This window comes from Strongylocentrotus purpuratus, unplaced genomic scaffold (assembly GCF_000002235.5).
Source record: "Strongylocentrotus purpuratus isolate Spur 01 unplaced genomic scaffold, Spur_5.0 spur5_scaffold_2, whole genome shotgun sequence".
In the NCBI taxonomy this organism is placed as follows: domain Eukaryota; kingdom Metazoa; phylum Echinodermata; class Echinoidea; order Camarodonta; family Strongylocentrotidae; genus Strongylocentrotus; species Strongylocentrotus purpuratus.
The window spans coordinates 16284864-16289916 of NW_022145605.1; positions in this window are offsets into that span (position 1 = coordinate 16284864).

Below are 5053 nucleotides of genomic sequence, written 5' to 3' on the forward strand. Positions count from 1 at the left end.
AAGGTTAGGGTGTGTCCGGGGGGGGGGTGTACGCATGTACATTACATGTACGTACAGAGTGAATGGATTAGCCATTGACCGTTTTCACTTCGAGCTACATGGCCGCTTTAGTTTTTTAGTTTTTATATAATGATATATCTTGCTTGGTCTACCTGGAATAAAATGGAAATGATTGAATATAAAGATATGGTGGCGTTCTTTGTTGTGTCGGTTTGGTAAGCCTTTTCGTTCATTTGCCCTTTTTATACTTTTAGGAGATACACTTTTCTCTGTTAAAGATTACATCTAATTTTTCGACAGGAAGACGTGTGGCTTCTTCCTTATACAGGGTAATTGTTTTCCATCTTGAAATCGTTTCATGATGTCTTACTGATCTACTTTCTGCATGTATCGCGCGCGGTCTTGTGCTCGTAGCTGAAGTTCGGTGCATATTGGGGAGACTAAGTTTCTTGTGTTCGTAGCTGACGTTCGGTGCTCCCCAAGGTAATTATAATGTGTCATTATAGATATATGTTTGTATAGTATAGCAAAGGTCGTAAGATCAATAGGAAAATATTTATTTACGTTTGAGTTTACGAATTAGGAAATAATGGATAAACGATGCTAGGTCATGGACGATTACACATCATTGTTGAATATACAGTCAATGTACACACGAACATGAATACAGTAAAATTACACACGACAGGATCAATACTTAGACAGTAACATAGATTTAACTGCCTTCTTAAAAGAATACAATCTCCTAAGGTTTCTTATTATAATGGGCAGAGAGTTCCAAATGTCTGGGCCGGCGTGTCTAATGGATTTGAGAGCCAATGCGGTTTTTGGATTTCTAAAATGAAATTTTTCAGTTTTAATGTCTATTTCTCAAGTATTGGTCCAAACCTGCTAAATAGCTATCCCAATCGATTGGTCCTTTGTGACTTGTTGAAAGAATACAAATCCAAATGCACCCTTCCTCTCCCCGAGGCTCTGGAATTTTGACTGATTGACAGTTCTAGTAATTATATAATATTTGTAAATAGTTATTCATTCGAAACTGACTTATTAGTGTATATTGTAATCAAAAGACGAGTTGATGGACTAATTGTTGATGGACACCCATTTACAAGGATGAATGGTGTATTTTTTTTCTCGACTCAAACCAATGGCAAGAGAAAGCTTGACCTCTGGTAATCGTGGCATTATATACATTTCTCAATTGAGTATCTTCTTGCCTGCATTGTCATTTGTTAAACGGTTTTCCTAACTCTCTGAAACTAATATTGTGACATCTCTTTAATTGTTGACGTTTTTTTCATTATGCAAGTAGTTAATTAGTCTGTAGAATTAATAAGTGCATTATGCAAGAAGTAATTTAGTTTGACGATTAGATATCAGATTGTGATAGGCTACACTTCCCATTTTATCTTGTTTTGCTCCTTATTGATCCACATGGCATTTACATCGTCTTCCTTGATATTTTCTCTCTCTATTTTTTTCCTTTCTTCATCGCCGTATATTAAGATGAAGAAGACTCGACATTTAAAAAGACAAGAGCTGCATCGGAAGCTCTGGAGAGATTTATTCACCCGTTTTAGATGTTTAATTTGTTTATCAAACTCTTGTTATTGTCGTGATTTCCATCTAATACCCTTTCAATTTTGTTATAACGTCTATATTTCTTGATGTTTATACTCTGTTGTATGCTTATAAATGCTCTTATGCAACGTAGTTAATTGTTGTTTTCTATTGGTATGTATTTTATATTCATCAAGGCCTTGCCCCAAAAATCAGATTCCAGCTGGTGGCAGGATTTTAACCGTGTAGAAATAAATAGACCCAGACTAAAACTCATATTTGGGTATACTTAAAAGGCCATAAAAATGAAAAAGTTATATTCCAACGGCATTTGAAAGATAATACTAACTTAGAACTTCCATCAAAATCGAAAGGGCTTGAAAATGTCTTTAAGTGGAAAAATAATGAGCATTGGCTGTCTAATCGACTTTGGTGATTGCAATCATTTTAGTAATAGTCTGATTTTTAGACCCTTGTACCGAATGGTCGTACGTTTTGTGCCGCGCAAAGATTCAATCAGTTAAATTGTGGCCATTACAAGAAGTGGGCTATTGATGTAGACAAATGCTTATGTACCTTTATAGCTCTTTTATAGATGTTATTAGCAAAGAAAAACAAAGTCAGTCACTCACCCAATAGTGTCTGACAGTGAAGTCTAGAAAGTTAACGGGTTTCCTTACATACTTTGAACAATATTTCTAGGACACTGCTAACGTTTACATTTCACAAATAGGACATACGTGACATAATTATTCATAATTCCTGCAAAATTCTACATAAGTTGATGTTGGCTCTAAGTGGGACATAATACCTTTAGAATACGTATTACATTTTATGCGGAATTATTTTTCAAAACAATACCATTATGATAAAGAAGAGAGCGATAGGTATAGAGAAAGAAAGCAAATCAAAGGAAAATGTTATTGATAGTTGTCGTTTGCGAAATGTCTCCCCGATTTAGTCTAGAAAGTTAACGGTTTCCTTCCATACTTTGAATAATATTTTAAGACTCTGCTAACGTTTACATTTCACAGATAGGACATACATGACATAATCATAATTCCTGCAAAATTCTACAGAATTTAATGTTGGCTCCAAGTGGGACATAATACTTTAAAATAGGTTTTACCGTCGTTTTATGTGGAATTATCTTTCAAAACAAATTTACCATAAAGGAGAGAGCAATGGGTATAAAGAAAGACAGCGACTCAAAGGAAAATGTAATTGATACTTCTCGCTTGCGAAATGTCTCCCCGTTCGTGACCATGAATATGAATAAAGCAATCAAGCGTTGAAGCTAGAGCTGTTAATACAACAGGGACCTATTAGGCGACAAACTAATTACCCAAAGGAACGGGACATGCATCAGCTTTCATTCAAAATACATGTTACATGGTCATTATCCTAATTAAATTACATTAATCAAAATAGGGGGGAAATAACAGTTATAACTGGTGTTGGAATTTATTTTATAAAAGAGGCATAACCTACACTATAGGCTTTAAAGATAAAGTTGAGTTCTGGTCATGCGATTGCATTGTGAAAGAAAAGGTGTGGAATGGATCAGAAAAAAAGTTGATCACGTAGCATGTAAGTATTGGTGTGTACTGCAAGGTTCTGGAATTATCAAAATCATAATAAATTTGGCCCAGTCTTAGTAAAGTAACAAGCACTGTACACAGAAAGATGTATATGGGACTACATAAAATATGGTGTCGGGGCTACTTACCTTGATTTCCTTATCTTTCTATGCTCATTACTCAGCCATAGACATTTTCTTCCAAAATTGTTTGGCAAATGACATTTATTTGTAATCATGGAAAGTTCAGTGTAAGTTTCGTTTGATTCTGTGAGAATTCATTTTCTTGTTTTTTTTACCAGAACTCAAGTTTATCTTTAACACATCAATGGTACGTAATATAAAAACAGTTATTTTAAAGAACAATATGAAAGGTAAAGTAATAATAATAGTACAAATATTATCATTAGTACTAGGGTATATAGTATAATCTAACTTTGCAAGTGAACAGCCACCTCCAAAGTCTAATAATAAATAATATAAGCTATTAAATGAGGGATATTTTAAAACAAATTGTCCGAGGATCAAATTAATTTTAAATACAGAAATAAAGAATAACATAGTCAATAACCTACAGTTGCAACCAAAGGCAGAGTGAGAATGAAATTCAGTTGGAAAATTTCGTACATCATACATGTACAATTCAAACAGCCCTCCGGCCAAAATATCGAGCGGTCCGCGTGAAAGACTGCCCAAACCCTTAAGCGGACAACTTTTTTTTTTTTTGGTCTCGAAATTAGAAAATTTGAAATTTTTCTTTGTTGGGGGGGGGGGGGGGTAAGGTCACCTTTTTTAGGTTAGCCGTGGGCATATTTTTTTTTTTTTTTTTTTTATAATTAAAAAAATAATAAAAACCAAAGGGGGGGGGGTTATGATATTTTTAGGGGGGTTTACACACATAAAAATACCAAAGGGGGGTTTAACCCCCCAAACCCCCCCCCCCCCCCCCCCCCCCTGCGTACGCCCCTGTTGTCTGGAATGGTATATAGAGCAAATCCATTTGCTTTGCGGTGTTTTACATTCGCCTAAAGTATATAGTTGGGAGAATTAAGGAATCGATCAGATCAGTTTTCCTAATTTGTATCATTAATAATGGTCTGTTTTCACTCAAACTTTCAGATTATCTTTAATTGTACATCATTGAAGTCACTAGCTTACAAAGCACCATTTTATCTTATCTGAACAATTTAACAAAGTCCCTTTAATGGCTAGTCCGCCCTTGATGGTAGCCATTGGCATTTGAGTCATCTCGAATGCGTAGCTTGTTGTTGGGGTTGGGTTTAAATGTTGTCCAATCTGTAAAGATTATTTCCGCCTGGCTATAGTGTCCTTCGAGTTATTCATCAATTCTTTCTTTGTCTCAGATACTGATTTATTCATAATATCAGTGCTTCCTTTTTCTTTGATATCGCTCCTCGAATGGTCGCCACTGAGTTTCACAGCTTCCTATCGTTGGTTCTGAACGTTCAATCGATGGTGTGCGCGATAAGTTATGTGTCGACCGTGAACAGGGTCCGAGTATTAAAAAAGGTTTAATCCCTTCCTTCTCTCCAATGGCTGAACCGCAAGGTCAAAAACCTCTTTATGCCTCAAATTATTGACCACTAAGAGGAATTATTCACATGCTTTCTATTGAAAAGCTGCAATGATACAACCTTCGTATGCATTAAACACAGGCCTGTTATGAAACAATCATACATTGTAAAGCATCATCTTGTTTTCAAGGTCTTTTCAACGGTGGTATTTTGGGGGGGAACCTTGGTCTTTGGCTGAGCAATCATTAGACATGAAATAGCTTTTATGACAATTACATCGAATATTTAGGATTTTCTAATGCCCACGCAAAATTGGAATTGATCTTTAAGTGCTAATGGAAGTGCCTGAACTAATCATCTGTCTTCGAAATTTAAG